Consider the following 22189-nt stretch of genomic DNA (forward strand, 5'->3'; position numbering starts at 1 on the left):
AAATTACTTGACCACTTCAGTTTCCTTGAGAGCAAATGATACTCAATTTAACTAACATTTATGAGGTCCCTGCCATTTTCCAGCTACAATGATAGGTGTGGGGGAATGCTGAGATGCATAGGTTCTCATGAAATTCATAGCCTAGAGGGAAAAGAGACCCATGAACAAATAAATTCTAATCTGAGAGATATGTGCAACTACAGAGGTACGTTCAAAGTTATAGATGTAGCAGGGGGAAGGCACGGTTAAATTTATCTGGTGAGGTCAGGGAAGGTAGTAGAGGGTGTGATTTTGTGGTAGTGGGTTGCGGGGGGAGGCTGGGTGTGGGTAAACAAAACTGAAAAACCAGCCTGAAAATAAAGGCTGCCTTCTTTCAAGAATGAGTAGTATGTAATGGTCATTGCTTTGTATTTCCTTTGAAACTGCCACATGGGACTTTCAACAAAGCAAGGGAACTCCACTAGACCACATCAGATGTCATAAAGAATGTTGACTTCTCACCAGAAGACTTGAATTCAAGTCCCAATTCTTCAACTTAACAAGCTTTTTGACCTTGGGCAAATTGGTTAACCCTTCAGGGCTTCAGTTTTCACTTCTGCAAAATGATGCAATTGTACCCTATGGTGGTCTTCAAACTTTTAAAAATCTTGTATTATCCCTTCAATGATTAAACTGTCAAGAGAAGCTGATTTCCTTCCCACTTTAATCCCTCCTCCTTCCAACCAAAGATGGATAGGAGCAAGAAAGCAAGCTTTTGTTCCAAGCATAATATTTAAATGTCTATTGGCATGCTATTGCCTTTTTTTTTTTTAAAACAGTACTTTATGCTTTTTTTCTAGGGTGTAAGAAATTTTGGAGAGTAAATTTTATTATGAATCCATAAATGTTCTAAAAACCTTGACGCCCTCTTAACCTATTTTGTTTTCCTGCTGATTGAGAATCCGCCTAGCATTTTGCTCTATGCTCCTCCGGAACGTTCAACGTCTTGGGGCTTAACTTAACTCCAGTCATCTAGCTCTCTTCTCGTTCAGGTGACTCAGGCAGGCAAAGTGAACAAGGGGAACAACATGTGCACGGGAACTGATGGAAGGAATTGATTGTAAATACCAAGGGCTGAAGATGTATGTAGTAATCAAACAGCTTTCCCTTTGGAGCAGCTGGAGGAGGAAGCAGTCAACGGCCCTCAGAGAAAAATGGAGCCTGCAAGCTTGAGGCATAAGCCTTTTGTGGGTACTGGATTGTTAGGGAAAAGAATCCCAGCACCACAGCTGGCCACCAATGATTGCATAGCAGCTACTGACTAAGGAACACATGATGGAAGTTCTGGGTTTGACCCTAAGCTTTGCCACTCCCTTAACTTTATTGCGCCCTGGTTTCTTCAAACGTAAAAAACAGAAATAATGACCCGTGTTTCACAAGGTTGGGAGGATTTTGTATGGATGTTGCTTGAACTTGTACCATGGAAAATATTCAAGAAGTAGTAGAAAATAGAGAACCCCAGTTGGCTGACCAGAGCTATTTTGGCAATTAAGACCAGGTTTTCAGTTGTGAGAGAGTGCAGGGGTTTATACATATATTTAATATTTACATATCTCATAATAATATGTTATAATAACATAATGTATGTTATTATAACATATATGTTATATTATTTATATTTGATATTATTCATAAATGTTTACACATCTATATGCATATATAAATATATAAATATACACATGTACACTATAATAATTATATATAATATAAATATTTTGGAGGGCTTCACTGAAGAAGAGATCGAGGCTTTGAAAAAAGGATAAGTAAGGATATGCTATCTAATTGAATCAAATTATTCAGTCATTTTAGATCAGCTACATCAAGAGGCAATGAGAAGTAATATTTATTTCTCCTTTTAAGGGAGATGAAAATCCTTATTTTGTTTCCTAAGATTCGAAGGCCCTTTCCATCAGCTTCTTCATAGCCCTGGCTCTTATTCCCCAAAGCAGTAAGAACAGAGTTCTCAGCCTCTGCATTGATGATTTATCCCGGTCACAGAGGGGACACTTGGCTAACTGAGGTTAACAGCTTTCTCGGTTTCATTTCAAAAAGACATTAGCATGGAGGCTCTATGAAATGCTGATATGCCAAATACTGATTCATTCACCTGCAGAGTTCGCTATAAGGCAAGGACCTATTTGACAGTCAGGGCTGAGCTCCCAGCCTTTTCCTAAAGGGCAATCCCATAATTCATTTCCCAGTGCTAAATTACACCTGACACTTCACTGAAGACTTCAGGTGCACTCAGCCAACTGCAATAAGCCTAATGCGGAAGGAGACGGTTAGAAATGACAACGATATTCTTTTCGAAAATAACTAATTCAATTGTGGGTGGAAAGATCTGTGATGTAATACATTCCCAGCCAGGGTTGGGTTAAGGGCAGGAACTGAGCAGCTGTGCATGTTTTGCCTTTGTGTAGTGGGGATGCAAACTGGCGGTGGACACATCAGGACGGGGTGTCCCTGGTCAGGTGAGGACCTGGCCACGGTCTTAGGCATGGAGGCCTCCACATTTTGCCTTTCTACCTGAGCTACATGCCTCTTGTCATGTCCTTAGCCTTGGCCTATTCACCAAAGGAGAAACAATCTTTTCTATAATCAGTGCTTGCTCTGCTTTATGTTATTCTCCTTCCAAATTTGCAGAAAAGCAGATAGTCCAGGAGCTGCAAAGCAGTGGGCTCTTACCACTCCTTTACAGGGCTTTCTATGGAGAGGCTGGGCAACGGGCATAGGAGAAGCAGCACCCTACACTTTGGCAAAGACTGATCCAATAGACAAGCCCTTTGGCGTGGGGGTGTACTTGTTACCAGCATGGCTGTACAGGGCCTGGGGCAACTCAGTGGAAGAGAAGTGAAATCAACAAGCGCGTTCACTGTCTAGCTTCCTCATGCGCCTATTCAGGACTTTTCTTCCACGCTTTCAGTGTGTTCAGGGGGTTGTGGGCCGTTTCATTTGATGCTGTGTGAAGGAACAAAGTGAGCACAGGAGGTTTTAGCCTGGCTAAAGCTCAGGGGAACTTTGGAGAAGTGAGGCTGGTTGTTTTCTCTCTAACTCAGAAGTCCATTTGAGTAGGTACTAGGTGTCGGGGATACTGTCGTGAATGGGCAGATATACCGTGTTTCCCCGAAAATAAGACCTAACTGGAAAATAAGCCCTAGCATGATTTTTCAGGCTGACATCCCCTGAACATAAGTCGTAATGCGTCTTTTGGAGCAAAAATTAATATAAGACCTGGTCCTATTTTCAGGGAAACACGGTAGGGTCTTCTCTTATGGAGCTTGTGGCCTAACTTGGGAGACCTGAGCTTAAGAGGAAGAACTAAGATGACTAAGAAAAAGAACTAAGATGTACATAGTTGGACCATGTCAGCCCCATTAGGTGCCTGATAACTGTTTGCTGAATGGAGAAACTGTAAATAGGGTGAAAGGCAAAGAAAAGTTGTTAAACATTATTAAGTGCCGTCCCAGTACCAGATTGCATGCCAGGTCCTTTCCATTATATTATCTAACTTAACACGGGTTAAACAGTCCGAGTCAAGGTCGGACCCTGGTATATGGCTTCTGAGACAGTCTCATGGCATGCATAGAGAAAAGCGTGTTGTTTAGTGGGAAGACCCCAAGACTAGGTGTATATAACGCTTGCGCTTTAGTACTGACTCTGTTATTTATTAATGATGTAGTCTTGGACAAGTCAGTTATCTTCTCTGAACCTCAGTTTGCACATCTGTAATTTGGGGATGATAATACCACCCTCACATGGTGGCCAAGAGGACTGGATGAGAGGATGAATGCAAAAGGACTTTGATTATAAGTCAGATCCTGCTCTCTGTAAAAGGAAAATCAAATTTTATCTAGTCCACTTTTTAAGAGTTCATTCTGCTTCTAAGCCATGAAATTTTATATGGTTTCAACAATTTCAACAACATTAGAAACAATAATAAGGTTGCCCTGGCAGTTATCAAAATGGTATTTGGGGACATTTGTATCAGAAAGTTCTTATAAGCCAAAGTTCATTCAAGGTGATTATTTACCCCATACTTATATTTGGGGAAGTTGCTGATACCTCAATAGTTATGTATGAAAGTGGACTTAATTAAATTTTTTTTTTATAAATCAATTCCTTTGGCCTCTTCAACATTTCTATGAATTCTTTAGATGAATTCAAATTTGGAGCACACAGGAGCATAACATTTAACTCTTACAGAATAAATAACCACCCAATTTAATGACAGTATGACTTTACGTGCCCTTTCCCCACCAGCATTTTAACAATTAACATTGTATATAACTATTTTCCTAGTAATCTTTTGTTCTTTTAGTCTCGAAAACAGGTTAAGTATCACCTATGTGTACTTTTACTCTCTGTTTTTATTTTATTTATTTATGTAATTTTATTTTTTAACAGGACTTTATTGGGGAACAGTGTGTACTTCCAGGACTTTTTTCTAAGTCAAGTTATTGTCCTTTCAGTCTTAGTTGTGAAGGGCGCAGCTCAGCTCCAGGTCCAGTTGCCATTGCTACTTGCAGGGGGCACAGCCCACCATCCCTTGTGGGAATCGAACCGGCAACCTTGTGGTTGAGAGGACGCACTCCAACCAACTGAGCCATCTGGGAGTTCAGCAGCCGCTCAGCTCAAGGTGCCGTGTTCAATCTTAGTTGCAGGGGGCGGAGCCCAACAACCCTGGCGGGACTCGAGGAATTAAACTGGCAACCTTGTGGTTGAGAGCCCACTGGCCCATGTGGGAATCGAACTAGCAGCCTTCGGAGTTAGGAGCATGGAGCTCCAACTGCCTGAGCCACCGGGCCTGCCCCTCTGTTTTTATTTTTAACTCTTCTTTGTGCTCTAATTGTGTCTTGGTTTGTCTTCCTACATCAAAGTATGTGAATTCTATAATTCCCTTCCCCTTCCCCAGATCAGTTGTGAGGTGGTTATATGATACCAAAGTGCATATCCGTTTTCAGGGATTCATTGGACATTGTCTCCCGCCTAAATGACAGGGACCACTATTTGTCATTACTCTTTGTTTATGGGCCTTCAGCCAATTTTCAGTCTATGTGACCATGCACATATTCTACCCAATTTGAATTAATTTTGCTAGTGGAAATTCATGGAGCAGTGTATCAAATGCTTTAGTAAAATCCATATATATTACCTCTAGTGCACTCCCTTTATCCATTCGTCTTGTAATGCGATTTAAAAGAGTGATCACATTTTTCTGGAATGATGTGTCCTTTATCCATCCCTAAAGCTGCCTCCTGCTCTTGGCTCCATGAGCCTCTACATCCTCTCCATTTTTCTCTCTTCACATCTGATTTATTATATTATTGGGCACAGAGGGTACATGTTAATCGATGATAATTCCTGGGAACACCCTCTTTTCTGTTTTGAAAATATTTATAATTTTGAAATAATCCTGAACATGTAGATTATTAAAAATAATTTCTACTGATTGTGAAATTGCTTTTGCCCCCTTCAGCGTTACTATGAATTCTTTAGATGAATTCAAATGTAGAGCACACGAATTCATAAGGATATTGCTTCGGTGCAATCTCTTTATTTCAAGCTATGATTCTGTTGATCTATTTGTTCAGATAGTTCTTAGTTTCTTTTAAAATACATTTTTGTTATAAAGTATGGTATAGTATTTAAGCTAACTTTCCTGTTCTGCTTGTTTGAATTGTGTTTCCAGAGCCATATTTTCCTTTCTGTCTGGGAAAGATGTGTACTGCACTGCATAAGTATCAGATTCTTGCTGTAATACTAATATAATCATATCAACTATGAATGCCTATATTTATTGTAATAAAAGTCTCAGGAAATGTTTCTCTATGTGTATCTAGATCAATTTCCCTGCCTGCTAAAAATATTTCTTACATTTTGGATTTAAGTAGACTTTTCTCCTGAAGAGCTCAAGGATTAGATACTAAATCAGTAAATTTAGGGCAATAGTTAACTCAAAATAAAAGATGTTTCAAAAAGGTAAGGAGAGCAGGAATGAGAGGAATAACAAAAGAGGATAATAAAATTAGGAAGAAGCAGGTATATAATGGGTTAAGGAGCATAAATTAAGTAATGGACCTTCAGAAACCTAGAGACAAGAATACCAGTTAAGCAGGGACTTCCTTTCAAAAGGTGAAGAGGCTCAAATATTAATTCATCCTTTGAGATGAATTCTCTGACCCATAGTTTCAGTGCCAGAGACTTCTCTGTATCTATCGTCATCACAGTCTTTGTTCAATCTTTCTGCTTTACTCCACCCACACTCCATTTAGGAATGGATAACAGAATACTGCTCAACTTTCTGCTTCAGTGGATGAATGTTGAAACAAAGGTCAAATCTAGAAGAATATTTTGGTATCTGCTCCATGGACACTTACCAGTGACCCTGATAAAATACTACTTGTAGGATATATGGAGTGCGTATGGGTCAGTGTCTTATTAAATAATGGGGTGAAATGAGCTTTATTCAAGTCAAGATCTTAGGACTTTATATGAAATCAGATTCAATTTTATAATCTAAATTCGGGGTTGACTAACATATTTCAGTGAGATATTCTATAGAGGTGTATCAAAAACCACTGGTTTGGTTTCAATGACTTGGTTTCAACAGGCGCTCATGCACAAGATACTGAATAGAAGACAGCTACTAGACAATCAAAAGGGCTATAAATTTTTCTGCAAATTTCATCTCCATTTCCATCTCAATCCTCTTTCTCATGTAAAAACAAGTCCACTGTAGATCAAAATCAACTTGTACCCAAGAGATATGCGGCCTCACAATGATATGTGAATACCCATTCATTTTGGGTAGGAACGGCAAATATTTATTACTGGGAAGGAGGAGGTGCATATAAAACGAAGTCAATATGCATGAATAAATGCTAATTTTTATGTGACATTATAATAAGATGAGTATATGCCTGAAAGTGTAACTTCCTGTGTATAAGTATCTATGCTTATCCTACACAAAGCATTTGTGCTGAGGACGTAAGAGGCTTTTATTATTAGTATTCTATTTTTCAAGAAAAAACTTCTTAATAATTATTTTCAAGTCCATAGAATTTTAGAAAGAATTTACACATTTGTGTATGTCCCTTAGAATCAAAATAATTTTCCCTGTCTTTTTTTTTTTTAATTTGAAAGCCCTAAAAGCTTAAGATGTGAAGAAAGCACTCTATCTCCATGCTCCTACTGCCTCTTTCCCTGTCTGTACTAATGAGAACCTAAAAAAAAAAAAAAAAGAAGAAGAAATAGGTCTGAAACTGGAATATTATTATTATTAAGCCCTTAATATGGAATTATGATTTTCTTAGGAGGCTATAAATTGAGAGTTGCACCAAAAGGGAAGTAGAACAGGGTCCACATGGCCGTCTTTACTGCCTGGGATATATGAAGGTGCCATTGATGGAAAATTAGATGGAAACCAACTATTGACTTTAATTTTCAAGCTACTGACTTTAAATTTCTGTGATTGATAGCTCCCTTATCTTTCCATTTTCCTTCTTCCTCCTCTTCAGTAACTAGTGTACGAGACACTGTGCTAGGTGGTGACCCACGCCCTCAGGAATACACTCTTTAGGAGTGACAGACGAGGAAATCAGTGCAGATGCTGCCGTGCTACGTGTTAGGCTGCTCATGGGACACTGAAGAGTGGCAGCTAACTCCAACGGGAGGAGGTTGGTGAAGTTCTTAGAAGAGATGATGAGTTTTGAAAACTCATCAGTTGAGTTTTGAAAAATAAGTAAAAAGTAACTAGAGGAGGGGTACTTAACCTGGCATCTACTGATTCCTAAAGAGTTAACGGATAGAATTCCGTGGGTCTGTGAACTTGGATGGGGAAAAGAAAATAATCACACCTTTGTTTTCACTAATACTAAAAAACAATTGAGCATTTCCTTCAATCTTAACTAGCTATAGGAAACAAACCACAGTAACAGTCACAGCATCAGTGACAATGGCACCAATAGAAGACACAGCTGTTTTCTTATCACATCCATATCACATACCATGTAGGCAATCTTAAAATATCTCTTCTACTCATCACTTTCTTAAAACTACTGTAGTATATCCACCACTGAACCTTATTAACGTGTTCATAAAAAGTACACATATCATCATATCGGAAATTGGTTTTAATATTTAATTGACTTTAATATTTTGATAACTGAATTTCAGTATATATTGGTTTCCTTTGTAATTCTATATAATTTTAGATTTAAAAACATTATTCTGAGAAGAGGTCTATAGGCTTCAGGTCTATGGCAGACTGGCAGTGGGGTACATGGCACAGAAAAGGTTAAGAACCCCTGAACTGGTGAGAAGGCTGAGGGAAGGGGCAATGGATATCTTAGAAGAGAAAAAGTTTATGCTTGACTTTAAACACTTCGCTTGATGCTTTTAGTTACACATAATGTTTCTTTAAAAATAAATGTTGGTAGGTATGAAGACTAGATATGTGCACAACGGTTTTGTGAAATATACTAATATACACTCACTATGTTTTCACAGGGGCGTGTTCCTGGTGAGCAAACCTATTGATTAGCCATATTAATAAGTCACAGGATTTCTGAGCCTAACAAAAATGGTCTGTCATGACATCAGACTCTGCAGCCATTTGGGGTATATTAAAGGCCAAAGAAAGATGCCTGAAATACTTACATGCTACCTTTTCTTGCATGAGCAGAACGGTAACGATCATTTAAGATAACCACCGTTTGCCTTACATGCCTTTCAGGGGTTGTGATAGGTGCCAGAGGTGCAGAATATGCTGAAATTTTATCAAATATGAACAGAGGTAGCTGGTAGCTTTGGAAAGAGCAGTTGATCAGGAGTCCATAGCCTCAGGTCAGAGACCCAAGTCTGACACTAATACGTGTGTCACCTGGTGCATGTTTATTGTCGGTAAAATGGAGCTAATGACTGTTTCTCTAACTTGTCTCATAAGTTTGCACTAGAATTAAATGAACACGTCAAGATGCTCAGAAAGGTTTGAAACATAATACATATATATTATTAATATGAAAGTGACAGTGAAATATTAATATCTTTATATTTTGTTATGAATACAAAAATAACAAATATTTCTATCTTTGCACTGTAAAATATATTGAATGTAAGATCTTTTAGACAAATAGGATTGAAAAATATATCTATATGTATAAAATGTAAAATGAAAATGTAGCATATGAGTATGTCTATAACAAAGGAGTTAAATTTGTACACGACTGAAGACATTGAAGCTTGTTATCCTAAGTCACTAGATGATTCTATAATAAAATCATTTCCCTATGGCTGGCAACAAGCTTTCAAATATGACCTGTAGGAACAGTAGCACAAGACAGCAATGAATTTATGTATGTGTTATTTAGATTTAGTGGCACTAAGATCACAAGAGAACACATTTAATTAATGAAGTGCATCCAATTCTAAAATTTAGATCACTTTCTCCAAATTAGTATAGCTTGTTCTTCAGAGGAATCGTGCAAGCAAATATTCACAAATATTGCAAACAATGGGAGAAAGACACCAATATCAGGATTTTTCTGCCTTAAAAATAATCTATTTTTATTAATTATGCGTTTCATTTATAATAGTTTATAGCTAGCAGAGAAGGAATTAAATACCAGCCTGGGTCTCCCATTCTCTAGGTCAATGTTGAAAGTTTATTTCTACAGTAAAATGCACCTTTCACATTCTGGGTGTCACCATATAAATCAAACAAAGAGAACTGCATTCCAATTCTCTCCATTACCACAGAAGCATACAAGTTACTAACCAGAACATTCTTCCATTTTTAGCTTGAAGTGTTTTTGCAACCTCAAGTATGCTTAGAAACATTCTTAAGCCAAGGCTATTGCGATTATACCTGTTAGACTTTTATTCTATATAAATTATCTAAGCCAAATGGAGTCCAAAATACTGACCCTTAACTGCCAATTGGAATAGTCTCTCACCCTCAATCATTTGCTAAAAGAGACAAATGAGCTAGATCTGAGTTCTGAAACTACCACCACTTCTGAATAAAAAAAAAAAAAAAGCAAAGCTTAATATGCATCTGGGAAAGACACAGTTAATGCAAATGGAAGGGAAATGTGGGGACACTAACATGATTATGTTCATTGCTTTCCCAGTACAGACACCTGCACAGACATACACAAACATGCATTAATTAACACAAATGGACCAGAGTGTCTAAAATCAGAAGCAAACCCAATGAATTTTTGCCACATCCTAGACAGTGCATACACACCCACTAACATACACCCTTGACAAGCATGAGATCCAGAAGCCTTTAAACACTTTTGTAGGCATCAGTTACAAATTAATGAAACCTGCTGAGGGTAGACACGCAGAGACACACAGTTGAAGATATAAGCACGGAAGCAAGGCAGACACCTGATAAAAATAGTCAGATGTTCCAAAACTGAAAAGATTGTATCCTGGATACCAAAGCAGATGATGGATTCAGGGTGAACAGATTTGTATCCTGGACACCAAAGCAGATGAGAGCTTTAGCGAGCACAGCAAACAATTTCCAAGACCATTCTTCCTACCACCCACATTTCTAAAAATTAAAGCTGAATAGTTTCAATCCTTTAAGAGGTTGTCCTTGCAGTGGACAAAGCTTGGGCCAATGGTCTTGGCTGGCGTCAAGGTCTCTGCCCCCAAATAGGTGCTCAGCATCCTTTCTTTTTCTGTTTTCTTGGGTAAGGGATGCTCTGTTCACTTCATGTGAGCTTAGATTTGTGAGGTACTGAGAAATAGGAGCGTGGGGCCCTTCAAATTGTTCTGGATTTAACACTGCAAGTGCACCTGCAGGGTCTTGGCACTGGTTAACACATCTGTACTACAAAGCCTGTTTGTTACTGGATCCAAACTGATGCCCCAATGAGAGCAAGAACAAAGCAACAACTAAAGAGGTCCTCCCCCCACCCCAAATAGCCCATTCCTTTCTTAGTCCAGGCTCCTGACTGCACATGAAACTGTATCCTTAACTGGGGGGAGTGGCACTCCCTCCTCAGCTAGGGGCTGCATTCAGAAAGAATGGGATTTTCCTGGCTTCCGATAGTCTGAGACATTGTGCCTGTCGCTCAGAGGGCAAGCAAAATGGGGTTCAAAGGAGAAAACAGAGATGTTTAAACAGATGCAAGAGAGGGAGCAGAGTGTACAAAGTAGGGAGATGGAAGAGACTGATACCAAACCTTACCCTGGGATGGGCCACTCTCCCTGTGGCTAAGGCACCTAGGCTATTTTAATTATAAATATTTATATCCACAGAAGCAAATTCAGAAGGATTTATATCCCAGGGGAGCACAGATCAATAGATCTGAGCAAACCTCATCTCCAGACTGGCTACTTAACACTGTTATCACCGATTAGGGCTGCACGGCCCTATGGGAGGGTGTCGGTTCTCCTCTTGTCCTCGGTAGGGCCACCCCATTCTTGGCCCCAAGAGGAAATCAATAACGGGATACAGGGATCGATACCCAGGACATCTGCTTGGCTGCAGAGGCTCACCTTAGGATCGGAGTTTGGTTAGCCCTCATCTATCCCGCAAACTCCCATTCCTCCCTCCCGACCCCTCCATTCTCCCAGATGTGCTGGGGGCACCCCAATTTTGATCTTTAGCTCATTAACTGAAATCAGCAGAAATGCTGCCGACTCTTTTGAGTAAGGAAAGACTTGGTAATCATTTGCCTCACTTTCCCAAAGTGAGGAAACTTACCAGACCTCAAGGATTGGGTCATTTCCTGCCTCGTGGCCCGTGGCATGCTTCCTGCTGCTGACAGCCGGCCACCAGGTACTGTCGGAGCGACTGGAGCTTGCTGGGTTTCTGTTCCAGGTCTGCCTGCGTCTCCCTATGCTTGGTCTGCAGTTGATAGATCCTCTGCTCCTGAAGCATCCAGCTATTGACCCGCCCAGGGAAAGAAAGAAAAAAATGGAAAAAAAAATCAATTAATACTAAACAGCTTAACAAAACCCTGCATAGCACAGGCCTGAAGCTTACAGGGTAGGAGTTAGGGTGGTCTCAGTGGCAACAGTGGTTGTGGGGACAGGCTCAGCCAACAAGAAAAGCTGATGTTCCAGGGACAGGAAGCCAATATGGTAGGCGTGATCACACACACACACACACACACACACACACACACACACACACACACACACACACACGGCAGCTCAGTCTGACATGCCCTAGCCTGGGAGCAAAGAGGACAGTGCACGTATGTGTTGGCTATGAGCTGGAGAAGGGCGACACAGTCTCCAAAACAGGAGAAGGGCTGCAACCAAACTCATAGAAGGGGGGTATTTTTCTGTTTCTGAGTTTCTTTCTTTCTTTTTCTTTTTTTTTTTTTTTTTGTGGGCGGAGTGTGGGGAAGAGGAGTGGAACGGGAGAGGATATTGTTTTATTCCGAAAAGGTAATACCATTTACGTGTTGCAGGAGTTACCCCAGGCATTTCTTTGTGTGTCTCCCTATCACATCACCACATACAGACACACATGAAGCTTTTTTTAAGGGGGGGGGCAAGGAAATGGGGGAGCGCCATACCTCAGCTGCCAGGCCCTCTCTCTTCTGCAGGAGCTGGCTTTCAAGGCTCAGGATTTTTGCATCTCACTGTTCCAGCTGTAAGGAGTTTACATAGGGAGGGAGCAAGGAAGGATCATGAATGTCAACCAATGAGCAATTAGCATGACAAGACTAAAGTATTGATCCACTAAAGCTCACTGCACTGCTGCAGCCCCAGAGGTAGAGCGGACCCCCTGTCACTAACTCCAATAGTGCATTTCAGGAGCCTGTAACATAGGGCTGGCTACTTTTTGCAGCACTGACCTCTCCTCAAGGCAGGGGAGGGCAGCACCCTCATGCTGCCAGGATGCCCTCCATCCCTAAGCAGAAAGCTTCAGGAAAGAGCATAAAGAACGGAAAGATTTTGGCCGTCCTACTTCATTCAGTTTTTAAAATACAGCTCCCTCCTGATGGCACCAGGCTGCTCTAGGTATTGATTGGAAAAGGGCTAGGGCGAAATCCTGGCCTGACAGCTGGGGCTGGAACTAATATGGTTTACCATTCTGCATGGTCATGGGAAAATGCTTTCTGTAGTACCAACTTCTGGCCAATTCAAATACGTATTTCCTGGGCACATTTTACTAATTTTCAACACGAAGGGTCAAAATGGGAGGGGAGAACGTGCTATTTCACTAAAGAGTTACCCTGGTTCCTAAGTGTAAGGCTATGCTACACCAAAAGAGAAAAGGGACTCAGCAGACATGGTGTTTAGATCACACTGGCCAGGTTACTCCTGTAAGATTCTCGATTCTCCGCTGGTGCCTTCCCTTGTTGCTCTCAATCACATGCGAACTAACCTTTCTTCATCCTTTTTCCTATTTTTTCACCTATCCATTCCAGGCCTTCACAAATTTACTTCTTTGCCTTTCCAGTTTCTTTCCATACCCTTTTTTAAAGATCCACTAGCAGTCTATCTCCTTCATGAAATCTTCCAAGCAGTGGTGATCATTTATTCTTGTGTGAGCCTCTACTATGTGCCCCAAACTTCTCTATCATGATGAGCAATACAGATATGATGGTCTCTCCACTCAAAAAACTTCCAGACTAGCTAAATCAATGAGCTATACTCATTGACAACGGAACCATCCATCCATCCTCCATCTGTCCATGCCTCCATTTGTTGATTCGTTCACTCTGTGCTTATTGAGAACTTCCAATTGTCAGGGATTCCTCTTTGCTAAAAGTGCAATGGTGTGGCAGAGACTCGAGAGCTCACTGATAACCGTTTCCTCTTCCTCTTCCGGGCACACGGGTAATCTATAGTTCCCAGCTCTTTGTAACAGGGCCTTGTGACTGAGTTCTGGCCAATGGAGTGTGGGTGGAAATGATGTTTGCCTGGCCTGGCTCACAGAAACCTCCCACGTGATCCTTTGTTCTCTTTGCCTTCCACTGTGACCTTAATGGCAACATGTCGAAGCCAGTGGTACAGTCTGGGTCTGTGGGATTCAGCTGGAGGAGAGTTGGCTGACCTACACTGGACGATGGCACGTGGAATCAAGTTTTATGGTGTTAAATTACTGACAGTTTAGGATTTTTGTGTGTGTGTGTTAGTGTGAATGGAGCAGTTAGTGTTAGTTTTACTGACTAATAAAAATGGTGAATAAGAAAAGCCATGCACTTGCCTTTATAGAGCTTGCAGTCCAGTGGGTGAGATATTAAAAAATAACCACAAAAATAAACCTAAAAGCACAACTATGTTAAGTATAATAAAGGAGAGGGCATCTGAGCCAATATACACATGCATCAGAGGAAACTGAACCTAGAAAACTACAGTTGCACAATTATGTTGAGATCTGAAGGGTGAGTGAACTGGGGGACATGAGGGTGTTCCAGAAAGAGGGAACAGAATGTGTAAAGTTGCTATGGTAAGAAGGAGTGAGGTAGATTCTAGAAACCCAAAGAACCACAGAGTGAGTAGAACCTCAGTGTGAGTAGAATGAGAAGGCATAAGGTGCAACATGAGAATGGGGAAGCAGGTAAGACCTTGTAGGTTATAGATTTTTGTTTCCATCCTAAAATCATTGGGAAGCCACACCAGTGTTTCAAGCAAGACTGATAAATCATATTTATATGTTGAAAAGTTCTCTCTGGTTGCAGTATGAAGAATGAATTAATAGCTGCATTTCCATCCAGATAGTGGAACAGATAACCCCCAAACCCTTCCACCAAAAATGTTAAGAAATCCTGAATAAAACAGAATACACATTCTTTTAAACAAATGCCTACACTTGCAAGTGCCAGTGCCCATGAAGTTAGGAAGTTGGAACTGATATCTCCACACAAAACTGAGATTCCAAAAAGGATGGCCTAGGGAAAAAAAATCCATCTGTAGTCACAGGGATGCCATCCTTTCATGGCCCATGGTGGGGAGAAGTCTCCCCTGAGAACTTGACTATGCTTTACAGGTTTGGGGATATATATTTTTACCCACCAAGTTCAGAAACCTGTAAACTGAAAAACTAAAATCAAGCTTCGTCTTAGGCTGGTAATATCCCTATGGCATATGGCAGAAGCAAACCCAAAAATACTCTGGAGAGCCATAGCTTCGTACAAGTCACCTAGGATTCTTACTGGTGTAGCGAAAGCCCTGCTGAAGGTGAATGAGAGCAGCCGACAAAGAAAACTGCAGATTTAGAACTCTGAGCACTTCAGGTCACAGAACAATCTGGTACAGACTACAACGTAACTATGCTTCAAGTGATCAAAGACATAAAAGAAGGTATCAGAATCAGAGGGATAAGAATAATGTATTAGGATCAAGACTGCATCTGTCTTACCAAATGCTCAGGACTCTTGGTACATACCAGGATTTAGGAAGCAGTCATTTTTTTTTTTTTAATCTTTCTTTTCTCCATGTTATTTATATACTGTGTTTCCCCGAAAATAACACCAGGTCTTATATTAATTTTTGCTCCAAAAGACGCATTAGGGCTTATGTTCAGGGGATGTCATCCTGAAAAATCATGCTAGGGCTTATTTTCTGGGTAGGTTTTATTTTCAGGGAAACACCATAGGACAAACCTCTTACTGGCTTTGTTAGTGACATCTAAAATATAAGGGCATACTTACTGCCCCAAAGCCAGGCAATATTTTCCATATTTAAAACTGATGGTCAGCTCATAAGACATTCTCTTTGTTATGATGGTTGAAATGTCTCATAAAGGAAAATATCATCTCAGTGTGATTTCTTTGCTTTTTTGCACTCTTCAGCTCAATGTTCTCCTTCCAGCTGGGCACAGTCTGAGGACACTGGCCTTTTCAGTGGTGGACAATAAGCCCTAATGAGAGGGAGGTGGCAAGCATCAAAGGAAAGCTCAAAATAAAGAAGGCTCATTATTTTATCAGAAACTTTTTTCTTGCTACTGTTTCAAAAAGTATTCCTATGCCTCACAAGAGAATAGGAATAAGTAATATAGTAACATCAAGAGGTTACCCAGTCAGCCTGAGCTGGTGCTTTGGAGGAACCAATGTGGCTTCACAAATCCCAGCACATTACTAAGGGTTTCTGGGAATGGAGGGAGTCAGATGGAACTAGAGAACTCCACGCTGATGGAATCAGGTCAATTTCACTCATCTCTGTTTTGTGAGACACTGGTCATCATGACTATCATCCTGTCTTTTACTGAAGTTCAGCTAGGTGCCAGACCATGTGTGATTTCATCTTATCACCAGAAAACCTCTGTAGAGTGGGCATTAAATCCCCATTTCTCAGAGGACAGATACAGAAAAATGAAATGATGCAAATTCTCTCATCGTACACTAGAATCCGGGGTAGGATAAATGTCCTTCGCCTTCCTTGGCAGGTTTAGATAGAGGAAAAGCCATTCATGGCTCTAAGAAGAGCAGGGGCCAAAAGAAAATTTCTTTTGTGTGTCTTCAGAGAACGCTGTACTCTGAGCAGCCAAGATGAAACAACAACATAATGAGATATTTGGACAAGAATGATTTGTAGAATTAGGTGTACTAGTGGGGCTGCTTTCAATCAGGATTGTTTAGGAGGAAAAGAGTCGGTATCTGAGCCCTTTTCTTTCTCCCTCACCCTAATATCTCACCTTTCCACAAAGCCTGCTGGTTGTCCTTTCAGCTGTGTTCCAGTCTGTCCACACCGGTCCCCCAAGACCATCCTGGTCCAAGCCACCATCATGTTATCCTCAGAAACCTCCTAATGAGCCTGCCTGACTCCACTCTTACACTTTAGGATCAGTTCTCCCCACAGCAACCAGGGCAATCTTTGACAAATTAAATCTGATAATGCTGCTCGTCTCTTAAAGCCCTGCAAGGCCTTTCCACTGCACTTAGACAAAAGCTCCACCCATTTGCCAAGGTCGGCCACAGCTTATATATCTGCCTCTCTGTCAGAATCACTGGGTCACTGTTTCTGATCCAGAAACACTGCAACCAGAAGTGCGTACTGGGCCCTCAGTGCTCTCCTTTGCCTGGAATGCTCTGTCCCCAGATTTTCCCGTGCTGCCCCTCTTGTCCTTTAGGCATCATCTCAAATACCATCTTCTCAGAGACAACCCACCTCAGAGGCCATTACCCACGACCTTACTCTGCACCTTACTCTGTTTGATCTTGTTTTTGAACACTGAATCTCAATTACCAAGCACATGGACATTCAGTGTTTTTTTTACAAGAATGAATAAATGAGTTCCATATTTTCATTGACACCCATGACCTTCTAAGACAGAGGAAATGAGATACCTGATTACTAAGAAAACTTATTATTAATAAGTCAGCCTTGGAAAGAAAGTCTTTGGCCAATTTTCTCAAGGTAGATAGTAATTTATGTAGGGAACTCAGAAGAAATAATATATTTTTTATTTGTACTATTGCTGTGGGCAAAATCAGGCTGATAAAAATAAAAGTCTGAGCTAGTGAATATCAAGCTACCTACTGCAAAGTTGCGGTAATAATAATTGTATATTTACATAGTATTTTCTATTATAAACAGCACTTTTGCACATATTAACCCATCCTTTTCTTTTTTTTACAACAACTTTATGAAGGAGACAGGTACTAGTCTCTATTTTACAGATAACAAAATTGCTAAAGGTATGATAGATAGTGAATAGCAGGTCACAACATGGTCTGGTAAACCTGAAAATCAAAGGTACACCTTAAGAGGATACTTTCATTTACAGCATCCTTGGAAAAGGGACAGATGGGATACAAGGAGGAAAGACTCTTGTTTAGGTGGTGTATTACGTGCCAGTAGTAGGGTGCTGTGCTAGATTCCTAGGGCCGTTGTAAAAAACTGCTACAAATTGGGTGGCTTGTAGCAACAGAAATCTATTCTCTCACACACAGTTCAGGAGGCTAGAAGCCCAAAATCAAGGTGTGGGCAGGGCCACGCTCTCTCTACAGGCTCTAGTGGAGGATCCTTCCTTGCCTCTTCTGGCTTCTGGGGGCTCCTGGAAACCCTTGGCATTTCTTGCCTTGTAGCAGCATCACTCCAATATCTGCCCCTGTCTTCACATGACCGTCTGCCCTGATTCTGTGTGTCCTCTCCACTTCTTATAAAGACATCAGTCATTAGATTTAGGGCCCAGGCTAATCCAGTATGGCTTCATCTTAACTTACTACATTTGCAGAATTCCCATTTCTAAATAATGTCACATTCTGAGATTCTGGGTGGGGCACACTATTTCAAACCACTATTGATGGGCAGTAAATGCCTTTCCTTCCTGTACACCTTCAGTATGTTCTTGAAAAGAGTAGACACCCCTAAATTTGCTCCTTGCATTTTGTTCTCTCCCCTTGCCTGTGGCACATACCCCTCGGCTCTTATTTCTGTTCCTTCCCCCACTAGGAATATTTCTTTCACATCCTCTGTGGATAAACCACACACACAAGTACACATTATGAATCGGTGCAATGGGGAGTACAACTTAGTTTTTATTAAAGCCTTTTCTAGGGCATAGATCCTAATGATGTGCCAAAGTCAGCTAATTAGTAGATTTGGGCTGGAAGCATGATGGCTAGTAGGTCAAAGAGTAAATGGCCAGTGATGCCTGACGGGTGAAGGAAGGCTGGAGGAACAGCTTATCCACAGCTGTAACAAATCACAGAGTTCCTGTTAATAGTTGTATAACTAGTAGTGTTTCAGTACAGGATTTGAGGTGTACAGTCTTTGCGGTGTCCTTTCTCATACAAAAGGGAAGCAGACTTAAAAGACAATGACTTATTTTAGAATCTCTTAGTACTGGCCCATTTTGAGCCCATAAGCCCTGTGTCAAATGAATACTTGCATTGCGTCCATCACCACTGTCTTTATATAGCAGCATCTCGTGTTCACAGATATTGTGGTATTTAAAGATCTCTCCTGTTATCTATCTCATTTTCCTGCCCTAATTATAAAGGAGGACTCATACCTGCAAAGGAACATTTGTGTTTTGTTTGCTTGCCGCCTGACCTAGCTCATTGTTTCACTGACTGTGGCAATAACCAGTTCCTACTGATAGCAAGAGATTTGATTGTTGAAGATTTCCTCCCTTCCTTCCTTCCTCCCTCCCTTCCTCCCTCCCTCCCTTCCTTCTTTCCTTTCTTTTTTACCTACTAAAGGAAGTTTCTGGATCCCAGGTCTTAAAATTCTGTCTCCATTTCTTCCTGAAGGTAAAGTTAGAAAGAAAACATTACAAAATTATGCCTTGCACATAGTGGGAATTCAAACAATATCGATCTCATTTGAATTTCAAAGAAATATTTTGATTCAAGTTGTATTGGAACAATAAACAAGTGGCATTTACTCAATGAGGAAAAAACGGTGTTGGGACAATACCCCAAAATACACCAAATGTACCCAAATAAATTCCAGATAAATTAAAAATGTACAAATAAAACCTTCTAGATTACGAGAAGCAATGAGAGAATCAAAAAAATAATATTTGAGTGAGAGAAGTCCTTCTAAATATGTCACAGAACTCAGAAGTCATAATACAAGGATTCATAGCTTAATCATAATAAAAATAAAACAGATTTTGGTATGGCTAAAAATGATCATAATCAAAGCAAAAAGTGAGATGGACTGGGAAATTTTATAATTCACATCACAAATTGCTAATTTCTATAATATATAAAAACTCCTATAAATCAATGTATAAAAGTTTAATAACTTAATGGAAAATAAGCAAACAGTTCATAGGAAAAGAAATAAAATGACATTTAAAAATATAAAAACAATCTCAAAGTAAGAGAAATGCAAATTAAATCCTCGCTGAGATAACATTTTATACTTAATATATTGGCAAAACTCCAAAATTATTGATAATACAATGTACTGGTGAAGATATAGCAAAACAAGTTTTTTCATACATTGCTGGTAGGAGTGGAAACTTGCACAATTTCTATGGGATGTAATTTTCTAAGATCTATTAAAATTACATGCACACACCCTTTGACCTAGCAAGTCCAGTCCTATGAATTTATCCTACAGATATACCTGCACAATGTGAAATGGCATACGTAAAAAGGTATGCATTGCAGCTTTGTAAAGATTAGAAACTACCTAAATGTTTGTCAGTAGGAGACTGGTTAAATAAATAACCATTTATCTAACAATGGGACATCATGAAGCTGTAAAAATGACGGAGGACTCTCCTACATAGAAATTCTGTTCCTGTAACCATTGCAGGAAAATGAAATAGATGGCAGGAGAGGTCCAGAAAGACCATAAATATATTGAAAAAAAAAGGTGCTGAGCTGGGTGTATAATGTGCTATTTATGTAAAAATGGGGAGGGGAGTATGTGCCTATATGTATTTGCTTGTATATGCATATAATATCTCTAAGAGGACACAAAAACTGGATAACATGAATTTTCATTGGGCAAGGGTACTGGGTAGGTCCAAGACACACAGAGAAAATTTTCACTGTGTATCTTTTTGAATTCTAAGAATTCATTCACTATTTAATAAGTTAATTAAAGTACCTCTCACACATAGACAAACTCATAACCATACACATACATCAACCTTCATTTGCTATCAGACCTCAGACCAAGATAAAAAAAAACATAAGAAAGGTAAGTAAATCCCCAGCTTGCTAGGTTTTTGGCAACATTACTAGGCTACTGGGCCTTAGAAGTTAATGACACATGTTATAATTAGGGTAAGTGGAACTCATCAGCTGAACGTGTCCACCTGTCTATGCATTCATAAATATTCATTGAATGCCTACTATGTACACTGCACATTTTGGGGATTTAAAGGTGAAAGTTTCAAGTTTCGAGACTTGTGCAATCTATTAGGAGAGATAAGAGATACATAAATGACTGATGGTCATTTGCTCTAGTGATACAAACTGCTATGGAAGGAAGTTCAGTGTCAGGAGAGAGAACTTCATGGAAGAAGTGAGATTTGGCATGTCTCTTAGGTTAGCAGGAGCGTCTCTATAGAAACCAGATGTGAACTCCTGAAAGGAGACACATGAATAGGTTATCCCCTCTGCTTTGGGCTGTCTTCTCTCAGAACTGACTCTCCTAAAAATGGATAGCTGATCAACTTAGTCATGAATTTTGGGCAAAGTTTTAATCCTGCTCTTCTTGTTGATGAGGAGGAATTAATAATTGCCTAAAGGAAATGTTTCACTTTTATCCAAGGTACTAATGTTTTGGGGCCACTATAGTGTTATTTAGGAAGTTGGCAAAACAATTAACCTACAACTTGTAGTAATACATTTATAAAACATAAAATCCTGTTTACTTTGTCATCAGATCCATCATTAGTATTCTTAATTATTGGAGACATTGGGTCTTCAGCCTTTAATGAACTGTTGGGAAAACTGATAGAATTATGAAGGCCAATAAATTGTTTGAGCCTTTAAAGAGAGCTAATGAAAATTTATGCCAATCTAGATTATATAATCTCTTCCAAATTTTCATTCATCTCTGCCATGTATACTAATGCCACTTCAACCAGCCTGCGTCTAACCTTTGCAGAACCTGGGTTGAGAGCTTACATGGAGGCCTACATGCCATATGTCTAAATATTTAAAAGTTACATAGCAAATAGTTGTTCAAAACGTGTTCTATCTTCCTACTTTGACAAATCTATACCTTCGTAACACCCTGGCAGGCTAGTTACGGGTCCTTGGACTTAAGACCACGGCTGTGTGGGATGTTAGCTCACAGCCCTCAGCCTCAAATCCATTTCCCTTCTCTCTCCACCCTGGCTTTGTCTCTCACTGTGAGTGATTTCATGCACACATGTGTGAGTATTCTGTCTGCACACCTAACATTCATCCTCTACGACTGCAAACAGGAGTTTGTATCCATTGGCTACTCCTTGGGTCTAGTGATAAGAGACCAAAAGGATGGCCCTAGGGAAGAGCCCTCTACAGGTCTTGAAAGTGCACCTGAAATTCTAGGGTGCTGGGTAGTAGAGTGTGGTCTTGAGGTGGGGAGGGCTGATAAGTGATGAGTGGGTACCCTCTCTTGATCCCATGAACTCAAGTACTAGGAAGGGATGAGATGCAGCCAGAGTAAGGCCGGAACAGAGCCCTCTAACATGGAATCCAGAACTGAGCCCCTCTTGTTGAACCTCAGGACTCCCTCCTCTGCTGCTTGTCAGCAATGAGAACCTGTG

At 40.2% G+C, this 22189-nt stretch overlaps 1 protein-coding gene across 13 annotated transcripts in view; it reads right to left on the reverse strand.

The window, feature by feature from the left end:
- Window positions 1-22189, reverse strand: part of PMFBP1 (polyamine modulated factor 1 binding protein 1) — a 384114-nt gene that overhangs the window by 135185 nt on the left and 226740 nt on the right. For 12 of the 13 annotated variants that reach the window (XR_016022045.1, XR_016022038.1, XR_016022042.1 and 9 more), the window contains 3 exons: window positions 19161-19214; window positions 12588-12662; window positions 11765-11945 (listed from right to left, as the gene is read on the reverse strand). The gene's annotated coding sequence lies outside the window, so the exon portion shown is untranslated. The remainder of the gene's footprint in view (window positions 1-11764; window positions 11946-12587; window positions 12663-19160; window positions 19215-22189) is intronic. The other variant, XR_016022040.1, reaches the window with a different exon arrangement.

This window comes from Rhinolophus sinicus, chromosome 8 (genome assembly GCF_057876585.1).
Source record: "Rhinolophus sinicus isolate RSI-liver-muscle chromosome 8, RSI-T2T, whole genome shotgun sequence".
Lineage (NCBI taxonomy): Eukaryota > Metazoa > Chordata > Mammalia > Chiroptera > Rhinolophidae > Rhinolophus > Rhinolophus sinicus.